At 38.4% G+C, this 18,426-nt stretch overlaps 1 pseudogene; it reads right to left on the bottom strand.

The window, feature by feature from the left end:
• The window catches only part of LOC129088168 (elongation factor 1-alpha 1-like), a 45,728-nt pseudogene extending 27,609 nt beyond the window's left edge, over window positions 1–18,119 (bottom strand).
• Between the last annotated feature and the right edge of the window lie 307 nt (window positions 18,120–18,426).

Genomic DNA, 18,426 nt, shown 5'->3' with positions numbered 1-18,426 from the left:
TAAATCAGTTGTTTGGTCACTGTAGGGAAATGGACAAATATAAAGAGTGCATTGAGCTCCTCTTTACAGTGACTCCTTTGAAGGTGGTGAGGACAAGAAGGAAAAGGGCAGACTGCTACTCAGCAATCTGATTTGATTTGTGGTTATTTGTTGGGGAGAAGTAATTCATGACAGTCAGCTAACAGGTTTCAGAGGAGCATCAGATCTGTTTTGAAGGAGTGTTGAGAAAATGATATTCACATTATGATGAAGAAAAAATTATTCTTTGTCTAATAAAGATTTTAACATGAACTCTTGATTTTGTGCAATTATAGATGTTTAAGAGGAGCACAGAAACTAAAACTAAGATTACATTATATAGAGAGAAATTAGAATGATAAATTAACTTAGTTAAATCATTTTTCTCTTTGTTTTATAATCTATCAACTTCCACATGAGTTTAGAAATTGTAGAATAGCTACAATGATTAAACACTTTATGTTTTACATACTAAAAACCCTACTTAAAAATTCATGATATTCAAAGTGCCATCTCTAAAATAGTAATTTTCTTTTAACCAGTAGAATTATTATTGTCAGGAACATTTTATTTCATAAAAAATGAGAAATTATAAGTGAGATGATCTTTTCTTAGTTCCAAATTAAATCACTATACATTTAAAATTGACAACTGAACCAATAACTATATTTGGGAAATTACATTTTGGAACCCAATATCTAGTGCGCTTAAATTTGGATTCAATTTATTATCACAAATATTTTCTTTTGACAGATAAAATTATTTTTATTTACTGAAAGTTATTTAGAGTAAAATATATTATTTCAACTCTCAAACTTTATCTCTTATATGGTAATTGAATCATTTCTGAGATTAACACAAAAATATGTTTTCCAGAGAAATAGACATAGATGTAGATATAAATGATAAATAAAATGATATAATTATAGAGAAGAGGAATTATATTATAGAAATGATATCACACAATTATGTGGAATCAGAGGTCCCATAACCTGCTCTTGGCAAGATGGAGACCCAAGAAACCTGTGGTATTTGAGTCCAGTTTGGGTCCAAGGCCCAAAAAGCAGGAGCACTGATGTCTGAGGCAAGAGAAGATGAATGTCCCAGCTTAAACAAAGAGAGAAAGATTGCATTTTCTTCACATTTTGTTCTATTCAGGCCCTCAGGGATGGGGTAATGCCCACCCATGTTAATGATGATGATCATCTATTCAGTCTACAGAATCAAATATTAATCTCTTCCAGAAATACCTTCATGTATACAAAGAAATGATGTTTTACCAACTACCTGGTAGAGCTCACATATAAAATTAACCCTCATAATGTGGCACCAGGAAAATTAAATATATGAGATAGGAAATATTTTTTAATATCCTCCCTAGATTCATTTTTTTTTACATTATTTTATTTTTTATTTTTTTTAATTAATTTATTTACTTTTTAAATACATTTGTCTCTGCCTTCCCCCCCCTCTTTCCCTTGCCCCCTCCCACCTTCCCTACCTCAGCTCTTCCCCTTTGGTTTTGTCCATGAGTCCTTGCTATATGTTCCTTGACTTTCCCCTTCCCTTCCCTTTCCCTGCCCCCCCCTTCCCTCTTGTCTCTGTTGATTTCTTTTCCTTTCAGTGTTGCTGGTCATATTTGCCTTGCTTCTTTGCATTGTTGGTTAGGTTCCGCTTATAGGTGAGATCATATGGTATTTGTCTTTCGCCCCCTGGCTTATTTCGCTTAGTGTGATGCTCTCCAGTTCCATCCATGCTGTTGCGAAGTTTAGTACTTCTTTTTTTCTTTCTGCTGCGTAGTATTCCATTGTGTATATGTACCATAATTTTTTGATCCAATCATCTACTGATGGGCATTTAGGTTGCTTCCAAGACTTGGCTATTGTAAATTGTGCTGCTATGAACATTGGGGTGCATAGGTTCTTTTGTATTGGCGTTTTGGTGTTCTCAGGGTATAGTCCCAGCAGGGGAATCGCTGGATCAAAAGGCAGTTCCATTTTCAGCTTTCTGAGGAAATTACACACTGCTTTCCATAGTGGCTGCACCAGTCTGCATTCCCACCAACAGTGGACTAGAGTTCCCTTTTCTCCACAGCCTCGCCAGCACCTGTTGTTTGGGGATCTGTTTATGATGGCCATTCTGACCGGTGTGAGGTGGTACCTCATGGTGGTTTTGATCTGCATTTCTCTAATGGCTAGTGATGCAGAGCATCCTTTCAAATGCCTCTGGGCCCTCTGTATCTCCTCCTTAGAAAAGCGTCTGCCAAGGTCCTTTGCCCATTTTTTGATTGGATCGTTTGTCTTCTTGGAGTAAAGTCGAGTGAGTTCTTTGTATATCTTGGAGATCAAACCTCTATCTGATGTATCATTAGCAAATATATTTTCCCAAATGGTTGGCTCCCTTTTCATTTTGCTGATGTTTTCTTTCGTCGTGCAGAAGCTTCTTATTTTGATGAGGTCCCACTTGTTTATTCTTTCCTTTATGTCCCTTGCTTTAGGAGACATATCAGTGAAAAAATTGCTGCGTGGGATATCTGACCGTTTCCTGCCAATGTTCTCCTCTAGGACTTTGATGGTGTTGCGACTTATATTTAAGTCTTTTATCCATCTTGAGTTTATTTTTGTGTATGGTGTCAGCTGATGATCCAATTTCAATTTTTTGCATGTAGCCATCCAGCTCTCCCAACACCATTTGTTGAAGAGGCTGTTATTGCTCCATTTTATGCTTCTGCCCCCTTTGTCAAATATTAGATGTCCATAGAGACCTGGGCTTATTTCTGGGCTTTCTATTCTGTTCCACTGGTCTATGGGTCTGTTCTTGTGCCAGTACCAGATTGTTTTGAGTATAGTGGCTTTGTAGTAGAGTTTGATGTCCGGTATTGTGATCCCTCCTACTTTGTGTTTCTTTCTCAAAATTGCTGCAGCTATTCGAGGTCGTTTATGGTTCCATATAAATTTTTGAAATGTCTGTTCTGTTTCTGTGAAATACGTCATTGGTATCTTAATAGAGATTGCGTTGAATCTATAGATTGCTTTTGGTAGTATGGACATTTTAAGGATATTAATTCTTCCAATCCATGTGCACGGTATATGCTTCCATTTATTTGTGTCTTTCTTAATTTCTTTTTTCAATGTTGTATAGTTTTCTGCATACAGGTCTTTTGTGTCTTTGGTTAAATTTATCCCTAGGTACTTTATCTTTTTTCATGCTATATCGAATGGTATATTTTTCCTGATTTCTTCTTCTTCTATTGCATTGCTGGTGTACAAAAACGCCTTTGATTTCTGAATGTTGACTTTGTATCCTGCTGTTTTGCCAAATTCACTTATTAGGTTCAGGAGTTTTTTGGTAGAGTCTACAGGGTTCTCTATGTACACTATCATGTCATCTGCAAACAATGATAGTTTTACTTCCTCCTTTCCTATTTGGATGCCTTTTATCTCTTTCTCTTGTCTGACCGCTGTGGCTAGGACTTCCAATACGATGTTGAAAAGAAGCGGTGAGAGCGGACATCCTTGTCGTGTTCCCGATCTTAGTGGGAAAGCTTTCAGTTTTTGCCCGTTGAGTATGATATTGGCTATAGGTTTTTCATATATGGCCTTTATTACGTTGAGGAATGCCCCATTGATTCCCATTTTGCTGAGTGTTTTGATCATAAATGGGTGCTGTACCTTGTCAAATGCTTTTTCTGCATCTATCGAGATGATCATGTGGTTTTTGTCTTTTCTTTGATTTATGTGGTGTATCACGTTTACTGATTTGCGTATATTGAACCATCCCTGCATCCCTGGGATGAATCCCACTTGATCGTGATGGATAATCTTTTGAATGTATTGCTGGATGCGGTTTGCCAATATTTTGTTGAGGATTTTAGCATCTATGTTCATCAGCGAAATTGGCCTGTAGTTTTCTTTCTTTGTAGGGTCTTTATCTGGTTTTGGGATCAGGGTGATGCTGGCCTCATAGAAGGAGTCTGGCAGTCTTCCCTCCTCTTGGATTTTTTGGAATAGTCTGAGAAGGACAGGGGTTAGCTCTTCCTGACATGTTTTGTAAAATTCTCCTGGGAAACCGTCTGGCCCTGGACTTTTGTGTGCTGGGAGTTTCTTGATGACTGCTTCAATTTCCCCAACTGTTATCGGTCTGTTCAAGCTTTCTGTTTCTTCCTCCTTCAGTGTTGGAAGATTATACTTTTCTAAAAATTTGTCCATTTCATCCAGATTTTCAAATTTCTTGGCATATAATTGTTCATAATAGTTTCTGATGATCATTTGTATTTCTGTGGTATCAGTTGTTATTTCTCCTCTTTCATTTCTGATATTATTAATTTGGGTCCTCTCCCTTTTTGTCTTGATGAGTCTGCTCAAAGGTTTGTCCACTTTGTGAATCTTTTCAAAGAACCAGCTTCTGGATTGGTTGATCCTCTGAATTGTTCTTTTTGTCTCTATGTCATTCAGTTCTGCTCTAATCTTGACTATTTCCTTCCTTCTACTTGCTCTGGGATTTATTTGTTGTTGTTTCTCCAGTTCTTCAAGTTGTAGTGTTAGGTCTTTTATTTGAAATGTTTCTATCTTTTTAAGGTAAGCCTGTATTGCTATGAACTTCCCTCTCAGGACCGCCTTTGCTGTGTCCCATAGGTTTTGGACAGTTGTCTGTTCATTTTCATTTGTTTCCAGAAATTTTTTTATTTCTTCTCTTATCTCATTATTGACCCATTCATTGTTTAAAAGTGTACTGTTCAGTCTCCATGAGTTTCCAAGTTTTTTGAAGTTTCTCTTTGAGTTTGATTTCGAGTTTCAAGGCCTTGTGGTCTGAGAAAAAGTTTGGTATTATTTCAATTTTCCTGAATTTACTGAGGCTTGCTTTGTGTCCTATCATGTGGTCTATCTTTGAAAAACTGCCATGAGCATTTGAAAAGAATGTGTATTTTTCTTCTTTGGGATGTAAGATTCTATATATGTCAGTTAAGTCTCTTTGATTCAGTGTTTCATTCAGCGCCACGATATGTTTATTAATGTTTAGTTTGGAAGATCTGTCCATTTTGGACAGTGGGGTGTTGAAATCCCCTCCTATCAGTGTGTTGCTATCTATATCTTTTTTGAAGTCATCCAACAATTTCCTTATAAACTGGGGGGCTCCTATATTGGGAGCATATAAGTTTACAATGTTGATGTCTTCTTGATAGATTCTTCCTTTAAGTATGATAAAGTGCCCCTCTGGCTCTCTCTTTATGGCCTTTGCTTTGAAATCGACTTTGTCTGATACAAGTATGGCAACGCCAGCCTTTTTCTCATGTCCATTTGCTTGGAATATTATTTTCCATCCCTTTACTTTCAATCTGTGTAGGTCTTTTGCTCTGAGGTGGGTCTCTTGTAGGCAGCATATGTGTGGGTCATGTTTTCTTATCCATTCAGCTATCCTGTGTCTTTTGATTGGGGCATTTAGTCCATTCACATTGAGAGATATTACTGATAGAAACTTACTCATCTTCTCTCTTTGTACTTGTGTTCCTCTCTGTCTCATTCTTTTCCTTCATCTGCTTAAACCAGTCCCCTAAGCATATCTTGGAGTGCTGGTTTGGTAGAGATGTATTCTTTTAGCTTTCTTTTGTCTGGGAAACTTCGTATTTCTCCTTCTATTTTAATGGAGAGCCTAGGTGGGTAGAGCAGCCTTGGCTGTAGGCCCTTGCTTTTCATGGCTTGGAATATTTGTTGCCATTCCCTTCTGGCTTGGAGTGTTTCTGTTGAGAAGTCAGCTCCTAGGCGTATCGGGGTCCCCTTGTATTTTACTTTCTCCTTCTCCCTTGCTGCCTTCAGGATTCTCTCTTTGTCTTTGACATTTGCCATTTTAATGATGATGTGTCTTGGAGTGGACCTCCTTGGGTCCTTCTTGAGTGGGGTCCTCTGTGCCTCCTGGATCCATGAGAGCCTTTCTCTCCTCAAATTAGGGAAATTTTCCATCATTACTTTTTCGAGGAGGTTCTCTATTCCTTGCTCCTCTTCTTCTCCTTCTGGTATCCCTATTATACGGATATTATTGCGTTTCAGGTTGTCCTGCATTTCCCTAAATGCTTCTTCATTCTTTTTGAGCCGTTTTTCCATTTCTTGCTCTTTCTGGGAGCTTTTTTCTACCTTATCCTCCATCTCACTGATTCGATCCTCAGCTTCATCCAGCCTGCTTTGGATTCCTTCTACTGTGTTCTTCAATTCAGAAATGGTATTCTTCATATCCTCTTGTGTCTTCTTGATAGTTTCTATGTCCTTTTCCAGGCTGATATAGTTTGCTGTAAGATCCTGATAGTTTCTCTGCAGTTTCTCATAGTTCTCTTTGAGCTGGCTGAGCTCATTGAGCTTCCTTAGAACCATTGTTTTAAATTCCATATCTGAGAGTTCCCTTGCCTCTATTTCATTGAGCTCTCTCTGTGGGGAGTCCCCTTTTCCACTCATTTTGGGAGAACTTCTTTTTCTTCCCATTTTTGTGAGAGTCTGTTAAGTATTTTTGTCCTTTACTTTTCTTTCTGGGCTTGCCTCTGATGATGTCAGTTGTTGACCCTATAGGGCCTTGGGTTGTTTGTTTGAGCCTTTCAGGAGTCTAATGCCTGTGTCTGACTCCTGCTTGGAGCAGCTCTGTGACCCCTTCGGTCAGGGCTGGGCTATTTTTTGGGATCTCTCTGCGCTCTCACGAGAGCTCCTTGAGCGCGTTCCCAGCGCGGCAGGGTCCCCCACCTGCCTGGGCTCGCATGTGTTTGCCCCAGACCAGGGGGCTTATTCGCGACCTCCCGTGCTCATCTGGCCTCCCTGGCACCCGAGCTTCGGGGCACTGGTCCGTTTAGGGTCTTCTATTGTGTGTTTTCCCCGCTTTTGGCTCTTTGGGTGCGTTGCTTGCCCTCGCCAAATGGGGACTACGGAAATGGGAGGAAATCAGCTCTCCGGTTAATCCTGTTTCTGGTCTCTCCTCCAGGGACTCTGGGCAGCTCTACTTATTTTGTGGGCTGCTCCGCAATCGCGGCGGGTAGGTCAATTTGTGCCTGCCCTTGCCCCTCTGTGCAATCGCTCGCAGGCCGTATGGGTGCCAGTCTGTGTGAGGCCTTGCCGGCAGGTGCAAGCGTTTGCCAGCCCGCGTGGGTCACACACACGCTCGCCAATCCTCGCCAGTCACTCGGTGCAAGTGTGCGCGCCTGCTCTGGGTGTTTTGGGGGTGTCTATGTTTGCTTTTCGGCTTTTGGCTCTTTGGGGGTGTGGCCTCTTCCCCGCGCAATGGAGACTTCGGCAAGGAGAAGGAGTCAGGACTCCCCGGTTCCTCCTCCCGTTCTTTCCCCAATGCCTCCGTTTCTAGTCTCCCCTCAGGGGCCTCTGGGCAGTTCTGTGACCCCTTCGGCTGAGGATCCAACCCCTGTGCGGACTGCGTTTCAATCGCAGGCAGTCTGGTTCATGCGCGCCCCGCTTCTGCCTCTTTGGGGTCGCGTCTTTCCAGCCCACAATGGAGACTACCGAACGGGGAGGGAGTCAGGACTCCCCGGTTCTTCCTCCCGTTCTTTCCCCAACGCCACTGTCTCCAGTCTCTCCTCAAGGCTCTCCCAGACAGTCTGCACTCAGCCCCTCAGGTCACACGCGCAGAAGCTGTGTGCGGAGGCGCACAAAAGGCAGCTTAATTGATTCCCTTATGCCTGAGCGAGATGGTAGCTGCAGAGTGGGAAGTGCGCCATCACCTGGGCTCCACCGGCCGCAGAGTCAGTTCTCCTCACAAAGTTTTCCTCACCAGTCTTTTCCCAGGCACCAGCCCACCCTGCTGCCGCCTGTACCCAGCGATCAAGGAGGGTGGCTGCCGCTGCAACTTTTGCGTTTGCCCTTTAAATGTCTTTTTGCATCCCCAGCCACCTGTCTCTGGCAGAGAGTGCCCCTAAGCTTTTTGGGGTTGTGTTTTGTCTGTATTTTCTTGGCTTTAGCGGCTGTAGTTTAGGGGTTCCTGTTTATGATTCAGACCCCGTTCTTCCCGGGGGGGACGCTAACTGGCCGTTTCAATGTCCCTCTGGTGCCAGTGCCCGTGCGCACCCATCCCACCCTCTCGAGCCTCCACCGCAATTCTCACCCGTTGGGATGTGTGAGAGTCGAATCCGCTGTCCGCGGCACCAAGGCTCCTCTCCCACTATCGCTCCACTACTTTCCAGGTGATTACTCCATTATTTAGTTGCAATTCCAGTTTGGTTTTGGGAGGAGGTCAGCGTGACTCCCTTTCACTCCTCCGCCATCTTTTTCTCCCCAGATTCATTTTTTTAATCAGATTTCTTCATGGGTATCCATGCTTGTGTTTCAACCTAATTGAAATTCATTGAGAATTCATTCAGTTCTCACATGGCTTCTTCTTTTCCTCACACCAAACTTTACTGGATACAAAGAAGTTTTTATCAGTCATATATTCTTTAATATTTGTTTCCTTCTCTTTTCTCTTCCCCCTCCTTTTCTAGAAGATGGTTTATATACAATGTTCTAAAATAATCCAGATGGTTTTCATTTTTTGACTATTAACCTGGTTGGCAGTAGTTTAACTCTAAAATTAAGCTTCTTCATGAACAACTTACTCTTGGATAAAAATTTTAAAATTATCTGTCTCAGTGTGCTGAGACTTCTGGATTTACCCAAATATGGTTGCACATTTTGCTGGGATCTTAGCATCAAATTTTCCATGTGGTGTGTGTGCAAATCTCTGTATACATTTATGAATTAGGAATAGTATATCCTTCATTCCACACTCAAAGAGGGATTTCTTAGCTTATGCTCTCCTTTCCCTTTTTTTAAAATCATGTTTATTCTATTACAGTTGTCTCAATTTTTCCCCCTTTGCCCTCCTCCACCCATCCCATCCCACTCCATCTCCCACAGTCAATACCCACATGGTTGTCCTTGTCCATGGGTCATTCATACATTCTCCTTGTTTAGTCCCTTCTCCTTCTTTTCACCATTGTCTTCCTTCCCTATCCCCTCTGGTCACTTTCAGTCTGCTCCGTGTTTCTATGCCTGTGGTTTATTTCGTTCATTTATTTTGTTGACTAGATTCCACTTCTAGGTGAGATCATACGATATTTGTCTTTCATCAACTGACTAATTTCACTTAGCATAATATTCTCCAGTTCCATACATTGTTGCAAAATGTAGGAGTTCCTTCCTTCTTTCCTTTTTTTTTTGTAAATGCAGTTTGATTTTATTTATTTTTTAAATGTCAAAATCCATAATAAAATATTTTAAAAAACTTAAATCGATTATAAAATCTCAGCAATTAAAACATTACACCAGCACTGAAATAATCAAGTAGATCAATTAAATGAGCATTCTAGAAACAAACGTATACATCTGTCAAACAATGTAATATATGATTAAATTGATATTTCAAATCAATGGGGAAAATAAGGCTTATTCAACAAAAAAAAATACACGGACCACTATTACTCAAAACAAAACATATATAGAGCCCTTTTTCACACATTATACAAAAAATATTTGGGTGAGTTAAAAATCACTATGTAAAATCTGGAGGGTTTTAAGAGAAAATACAAAAAAAAATTTTTCTTACCCTGAGGTAAAATATTCAAACCCAGAAGCTATAAAGTAAAATATTGACAATGTGACTACATTAAATATTTAAGATTGTACTGTAATATACGTATAAAAAAAGGTAAAAGACAAGCAATAGACTAGGAAACTATCTGCAACACATGTAAAAAACGGTTAATAGTTTTTTTTTTAATTTGTTTTTTAGGGAAAAATTCTACAAATATTTGGTAAAAAAATGGATAAAGAATACTAAAAAGCCATTTAAAGTTTTTTAAAAATAATAGAAATAAGCAAGAAATATACACAAACAGGTTTAGTTTCAACAACTGATAAAGTAACACAATATATCATTGTCATATTCAGATTAATAAGTATTAAAATATTGGTAATATCAAGTATTGGTGACTGTAAAAGGAACTGGGTATTCATAGACTGTTTTTCTTCATCTTCTTAAAGCAGTCCCTTTAGCATATTTTGCAGTGCTGGTTTGGTGGAGGTGTATTCTTTTAGCCTTCTTTGTCTGTGAAACTCCTAATTTCACCTAATAGTTTATCTGAGAGCCTTGCTGGGTAGAGCAGTCTTGGTTGCATTCCTTTGCTTTTCATCATTTGGAATATTTCTTGCCATTCCCTTCTGGCTTGCAGTGCTTCAGCTGAGAAGTCAAATGCTAGCTATATCGGGGTTCCCTTATATGTTACTACCTCTTTCTCCCTTGCTGCCTTTAGGAGTCTCTGTTTGTCTTTGATATTTACCATTTTAATGATGATCTGTCTTGGAATGGGTCTCATTGACTTCCGCTTGAATGGGACCCTCTGGGCTTCCTGGAATTTCATGACTTTTTCTCTCCCCAAATTAGGGAAGTTTTCCATTATTCCTTTTTCATACAGGTTCTCTATCCCTTCCTCCTCTTCCTTCTGGTATCCCTATTATATGGATATTTTTATGTTTCAGGTTGTCCTGCATTTTCCTCAATGCCTCTTCATTCTTTCTGAGTCTTTTTTCATTTTCTTGCTCTTTCTGCAAGCTTTTTTTCTACTTTACCCTCCTGCTTGCTGATTTGGTCCTCTGTGTCATCTAGCCTCCTTTGGATTCTTTCTATTGTGTTCTTCAATTCAGAAATTGTATTCTTCATTTCCTCTTGTCTCTTATTGATAGTTTCTATGTCCTTTTTCATGCTGATATAGTTTGCAGTAAGTTCCTCTTAGTTCCCCTGTAGTATTTTGTAATTCTCTCTGAGCTCATTGAACTTCCTTAGAACCAATGTTTTGAACTCAATATCTGATCATTTACTTGTCTGTATTTCATTTAGGTGTCTTTCTGGTGATTCCTCATTTCCCTTGAACTGGGGGGTGTGTTCCTTTGTATTTCCATTATTTGCCAGACTCTTTTTTGCTGCTGCTTCTTAAATTGCTCTCTTGATTTCCTGACTTTGTGAAGTGAACTTCTATGGTAGGAAACTGCTGTTTTTTTCTCTTTTTTTTTTGGTTTGTTTGTTTTGTTTTTTTTCTCTCTGGATCTGCCTGTGATGATGACAGATGTTGACCTGTCTGACCTTAGACAGTCTGTTTGAGACTTCCAGGAATCTACTGTTTGTGGCTGTCTCCTTCAGTTTTTAATCTAGTCAGTCTGCACTCAGCAGTTAGGCTTAGACACCACAGGGTGGGGCAGTTTTCCTCCTGGGGGCAGGATTATTGGGTCCTCTCACACTGCTGCTCCTGGGTGTGATCTGCATGAGCAAGATTCCTGCTGCCATATGGGAGTTGAGTCAGCACTGGGATCCCGCAGGTTACTCTCTCAGTTCTCTCCCTACAGCCTCCTTCCCCAGTTTTCCTCAGGTGTCTCTAGCCCAATCTTTTTTTTTTTTTTTGCCAGTGACCAGGGTAAGTGGTTGCAAATAAAAATTTATGCATTGGCCCTTTAAAAGGCTCTTTGTGTCTCCAGCTGCTTGTCTCTGGCAGAGAGCAACCCTACTGCTTTTTACTGCTAGTTGTTATCTGTGTACTTTTTGGGCTCCGGTGCTGTCAGCTGGAGATCCCCACTTATGGTTTAGACCCTGCTCTTCTCAGAGTGATCCGACTGGCTGTTTCAACATCCCTCTGGCGCGGCTGCCTGTGGGCACCCCACCCGCCTTCTTGAGTCTTTATCTCACTCCTTACCAGTTAGATTGTGCTAATGCTAATTCTTCTGTATCTCTGAGGTTATAAGGCTCCTCCCTAACTATTGTTCCATTTGTTCCCAGTGATTACTTCAAAATTTTGTGTAATTCCAGATTTGTCCTGTGATGAGGTCAGTATGACTTCCATTCAATCCTCCGCCATCTTGATTTTTCCTTTTTTTTAAACTGGGGTTATTGATTTTAGAGAGGGAGAGAAAGATAGAGAGGGAGGAGAAACATCAACTTGAGAGAGAAACATCAATTGTTTGCCTACCATACACGCTCTGACCAGGGGATGAAACCCAGAACCTAGGTATGTGCCTTGACCTGGAATCAAAGCTGTTGCTTTTTTGGTATATGGGATGATACTCCAACCAACTGGGCCTCCCAGTCTGTGTTTTTTTTTTGTTTGTTTGTTTGTTTGTTTTTTTAACTGGACAATTTTTCAGAGCAGTTTTAGTTTCCCAACAAAAGTGAGCATAAAGTACAGATATTCCATATGCCTGTCCCCTGACACATGTGAATAGCTTCTCCATTATCACCAACTCTCTAAAGTGGTACATCTGTTTCAATTGATTAATCTACAATAACATCATTATCTACTAAAGAAAATTTACATTACATTTACATTAGGGTCCATTATTTACATTAGGGTTTATTCCTGGTGTACTTTCTATAGGCTTGGACAAATGTATAATGAAATATATGCACCATTTTAGTATCATATGGTGTAGTTTTACTGTCCTAAAAATCCCCAGTGCTTTGCTTCTTCATCCCTCTCTCCTAACCTCTAGCAACTACTGATCTTATCATTGTCTGCATAGTGTTGTCTTTGGGATCGTAGAGTAGTGGTATGTAGCATTAATTTCTTTTTGACATATGTAAGATCCCACATTTTCCTTGCATACTATCCTCTCTCATAATAATAAATATATTTACTTAAACAATCACAGTTGAGAAAATATACAATAAAATTATTCTTGTATTTTTCTGTTTTTAATAATAGACCCTTCGGTCTTTAGAAGAAAGAAATATTCCTTTCTGTTTTAACCTTCCTAGATATTAATTAAGTAAACTTTATCACACAAATATGTCCATTTGGACAACAAGAAAATCAATTTTGAGAATAAGACAATATTTGGTATAAGCTTATTAACATTTATTACATATTTATAAAGCACATACTGAATGTGAGTTTCTGTGATAGTTGATGAAAGTCTTTGTTCTTTACAGTTTTTTTTTTTTGTTTTTTTGTTTGTTGACTTTTCATTGCTTAACAGAGTGTTTCCAGTTCTTTTCTATTTTAAAAATTTAACCTTTGTTTTAGGTCTTCAGCTGCAGAAAATATATCTATTCTCAATGTTGGTGTACCCTTAGAAATAAATGCAATCTTTCTTCAAACTGGGAAATAGATTGGTTACTCATGAAGTGTTTTACTAAGCTTGACACTTTCTGTAGCAGCTATCACAAAAACCCATTTTTAAAAAACATTAAAGAATAAAAGTTATTGAAATATGAACCTTTGATAAGTGTCATATATAGTCAATAAAAGAAAGAAAACAGAGTTAGAATATAAGGCAGGCAAACCAGGCTCTTTTGCTGAGTGTAACAGAAGAGATGAGCAATCTTGACAAAGTCACTTAACATCTCAAGCCTGGATGGTTTACCTAGTAAATGAAAATTGTTGCTAGACAATCTCTATGGTGACTTCTACTGAGACTCTAACTATAAGTTTTCACTTGTTTTCTCAAGTTGTCTTCCAGCAGACACAGTATAAGTATCCTAGATTTAATTTTTAAAATGATCCAAATATTAGGTACCCAATGAATTATTATATTATACAAGACAGCACTTAACTGAAGAAATTTGCATACAATAATTTTATCTGCCAATTTTAGCCATTTTTAGTCTCCATTTAAAATTCTGTATACCTGATAAATTTTCTGAATAAGTATGAGATGAGGTAATTTGTAGCACATAAAATATTTACATTACTTTAAGTATTCATTAAATAGTAATGGTAAGGAATTCATTAAATGTAAATATATCCAAAGAAATGGCTAAGTCATAAATAATATCCGAAAACACTTTTCAGAATTAATACTAAACTAAATACTCAAAAATTAGTAGGATATAAACAATGATGAAAGGTGATATAAAGCAGAGGCATCAGAATTTGCAAAGACATAGTAAAAAAATCATATAAGATAACACTATTATCAAAATAATAAAAAAATAGATGTTGCATTTTTGCCAACATACTAAATAAAAGTTATGGGTAAATGTTAACATTGAATTGGAGTAGAGACACTGGTTAGGCATGTAAAATGCAATTTTAGATGACGAACTCCTTTGGAAAGCCTAAGCGTCTAAAATTGTCATGTTTTAATTAAAAGAATTTAGTATTTTGAGTATACTTTTAAATGTGTACGAATTCTGTGTAGAAATATTCTTTTAGTAACACCCTTAAATTAATCTCTAACATTATACTTGACTTACTATAGATACTGTTTTTACTGGCTTGAATTTATTGCTTGTACATTTAATCAATAACCTAGTCTGTGTCAACCCCAGTATTCATCAACTTAACCCCATTTTGACAAAAAAAAAAAAATACCACCTATTCTGCTGCCAGGAAAATGATTTAATCTCATTTATATCCTGTTTTCATTTTAATTACTTTCTCTCTCTAGATAGATGCCTGTTACCTAGCCAGGTAAATTATCCTAAGCCTATTCCTTAGGCCACAGCACTTTGATAAGTTCTTTAGCTCAATGCATCCCACTACAATGATGTTTATTACTTAAGCAAATATACTTGTACACAGATATTCTTATTCATTTGGCTTCCTTATCCACAAAATCAGATTTCATGACTTTTTCTAACGAAAGCTCATCAACAACTTCCCATCACACTTAGAACAGTAGTCATTTTCTTTCCTTGGTTCATCTGCCAGCAGGATCTGGACACTAGGCATCCCTAGTCCTTTGCCATGGTCCTTTTGGCTTTCATGCGATTCTTCCAATGCATTGCAGTTCAGGAGCTTTTCAGTTCCTGCTCCCTCGGCCTGAATTCCCTTTTCTCAGATACAGAAATACCTCAGTCTGCTTCACTTTATTGCACTTCACAGATAATTTATGCATCACAAATTAAAGGTTTCTGGCAACCTTACATTAAGCAAGTCTATCTGTGCCATTTTTCCAATCATATTTGCTCATTTCATGTCTCTGTGTCACATTTTGGTAATTTTCAACATTTCAAACTTTTTTATTGTTATATTTGTTTTGGTGAATTGTGATCAGTTATCTTTAACATTACTATTGCAATTATTTTAGGGCGCCACAAACCACTCCAATACAAGAGGGCAAACTTAATCAATAAATGTTGTATGTATTCTGACTGCTTTACTGACTGGTTGTTCCCCTGTTTCTCTCCCTCTCCTCAAGCCTGCCTATTTCTGAAACACAACAGTACTGCAATTCGGTCATTTAATAATTCTACAATGGCCTCTAAGTATTCAAGTAAAAGGAAGAATTGCACTTCTCAGTTTAAGTCATACATTAGAAATGAGTAAGCTTAGTGAGGAAAGCATGCTGAAAGCCAAAATAGGCTTGTAACAAATCAACAGTTAGCTACATTGTGAATGCAAAGGAAAAGTTCTTGAAGGAAATTAAAAGTGTCACTCCAGTGAGCACACCAATGATAAGAAAGCAAAACAGCCTTATTGCTGATCTGGAGGAAGTTTAGTGGTATGGATAAAATAAAACAGCTACAACATGCCCTTAAACCAAAACTTAATCCAGAGCAAGACCCTAACTTTTCAATTATATGAAGGCTGAGTGAGGAGAGGAAGCTGCAGAAGGAAAGTTTGAAACTAGCAGAATTTGGTTAATGAGATTTAAGGAAAGAAGTCTTCTCCATAACATAGAAGTGCAAGGTAAAGCAGCAAGTGCTGAAGCAAAGGTTGCAGAAAGTTATCCAGAAGATCTAGCTTAGATAATTAATGAATTCAAAATACTCATAGGCATATAAAGTACAACATATAAAATATAGTCAAGAATTTTATAATAACTATATGGTGTCATGTGAGTAATGAAAATATCAGGGGAGAATACTTTGTAAAGTACATGGTTGTCTAACCACTATGCTGTACACTTGAAACTCATGCAAATAATTTTGAATGTGAAATAATGGGTGTACCATTAGAAAAGATAATTAATAAAGATTTTCAACTGAATAACAAATTTTCAGTGCAGACAAAACAGCCTTATACTGGAAAAAGATACCATCTAGCACTTTTGTATCTAGAAAGGAGAAGTTAATGCCTGGTTTCAGAGCCTAAAAGGACAGGCTGACTCTCTCATTAGGGGTTAATGTAGCTGGTGACTTTAAGTCAAAACCAGTGCTCATTTACTATTCTGAAAATCCTAGGACCTTTAAGAATTTGGCTAAATCCACTCTGCTTGTGCTCTGTACATGGGACAACAAAGCCTAGATGGCAGCACATCTGTTTACAACATAGTTTACTGAATATTTTAAGCCCACTGTTGAGACCTGTTACTCAGAAAAAGCATATATTCTTTTCAATAAACAATTGTTCATTGACAATGTACCTGGTCACCCAAGATCTCTGATGGAGATATACAATGAGATGAATGCCTAGTAACACAGCATCCATTCTGCAATCCATGGGTCAAAGAGTAATTTCAACTTTCAAGTGTTATTATTTAAGAAATACAGTAAGACTCTAACTGCCATAAATAGTGATCCCTCTGATGGATCTGGGTAAAGTCAACAGAAAATCTTCTGGAAAGAATCCACCATTCTGGATGCTACTATGAACATTCATCATATATGGAAGAATGCCAAAATATCAACATTAGCAGGAGTTTGGAAGTTGTTCCAACTCTCATGGGTGACTTTGAGGGGTTTGTGACTTTGGTGGAGGAGGTAAATTGCTGATGTGGTAGAAACGGCAAGAGAACTAGAATACATGGAGCTGTATAATGGTATTGAATTGCTACACCTTCACAATAAAACTTTAATGGATGAGGAGTTGCTTCTTATGGATGATCTAAGAAAGGGATTTCTTAAGTTTAATTCTACTCCCAGTGAAGATGCTATGAAGATTGTTGAAATGACAAAAAAGGATTTATAATACAATGGAACCTCAGCTGTCAAATTTAATTCATTGCAGAAGGCTGTTCATGAAGCAATTTGTTTGAAAACTGAATCTTTTTTTTCCATTAGAAATGTAAATTGAATCAACCTGTTCCAGACCCCCAAATAATTCTGTTTTATCTTTCTTATATACAGATCATGTCTAATGTACTGTTTAATCTATAAATAAGCACTTTAAAAACAAAAAGGACATGAAATGTAAATGAAAATTTAACAAAAAGGAAATTAAATGTACAGTAAAGAATACACATTTGCATGTACACTAGAACTTACCTGTAATATTGAGAGCTGTTGTTGACTGAATATGGAGAGGAGAAATGGAGGGATGGAGAGATTAAGGGGTGCTATTGTTTGGAAGGGGAGTCTGCTTTCACAAAAATGTCAGATAGCTGTTCTTCTGGAGTTTTTCTCTCTTGTCTCTTTGCTCCACTAGAGCATGCTTCAGGCTCACTGGACCTCTGTTTCACTAAAAACCTATCCAATGGTGTTTGGTTTTGCCTGCATTTTAACACTTGCCTGAAGTGAAACACCGCATTGTTATTGAAAAAGTGTATCAATGTCAATCTTTGCTTTGTCTTTGTCAGGGTGCGACTTCTCAATAAAATCTTGCATTTATTTGCTTGGATTTCCCAAGTGTTTCCTTGATTAGTTAAGTAGGAACATCTTTCTTTCTCTCTTCCTCTGAAGAGAGCTTTACAGCTACCATCTGTTGTTACTTTCTCTTAAGGGCTTGGAGTTCTTCAGGCATCAGCTCAGTGTTTTGGTTCTCCACCAACACCCCCACATCATCATCATCCATGCTCAAGCCCATGGAGTTACCCGGAGAAAAAATATCCTTGACATTTTTCAGTCTCAGGTTCATCCTCAAACCCCTCAGAGTCTCTTTCAGCAACAAAATCAGGCCACAATTTCTTCCAGGCTGATTGCATGGTCCTAGAGGAACCTTCCCCCCATGCTTTGTCTATGAACCTCAAACAAGCAATGATATTAAAATGTTCCTTCCAAAACTCCCTGAGGATTAAATTAGTTTCAGAGGTCACTTCAAAACACCTCTGAAACAGTGCCTTTATTTAGAGTTTATTAAAATTAGAAATTACCTGCTGGTCCATGGACTGGATGGGAAGAGTTTTGTTAGGTAGCAGGAACCTAACAGTGATGAAGCAGTACTTCTCCACCAGCTCAGTCTCCAAGCCTGGAAGTTGGGCAGGAGCACTGTCCATTATAAGAAGTGCCCTGAAATCTTACCTGTGTAGCTCAGCTGATTGGGTGTTGTCCTGCAAAGCAAAAGGTCACCAGTTTGATTCCCAGTCAGGGCACATGCCTAGGTTTTGGGTTTGGTCCCCCATCATGACCCATGTGAGAGGCAACCAATTGATGTTTCTTCCTTATACCTTGTTTCTCTCCTCTCTTTCTCTGTCCCTCCCCGCCTCTCTAAAAATAAATATATAAAATCTTAAAAAAAAAAACAAACAGAAGTGCCCTGAGTGACAATTGTGTTTTCCACAATTCCACAAAAAAGGTATTTCT

This window comes from Pteronotus mesoamericanus, unplaced genomic scaffold, assembly GCF_021234165.1.
Source record: "Pteronotus mesoamericanus isolate MK-2021 breed Mesoamerican mustached bat unplaced genomic scaffold, CSHL_Meso_final scaffold_54, whole genome shotgun sequence".
In the NCBI taxonomy this organism is placed as follows: domain Eukaryota; kingdom Metazoa; phylum Chordata; class Mammalia; order Chiroptera; family Mormoopidae; genus Pteronotus; species Pteronotus mesoamericanus.
This window is presented reverse-complemented; position numbering and strand designations above follow the sequence as displayed.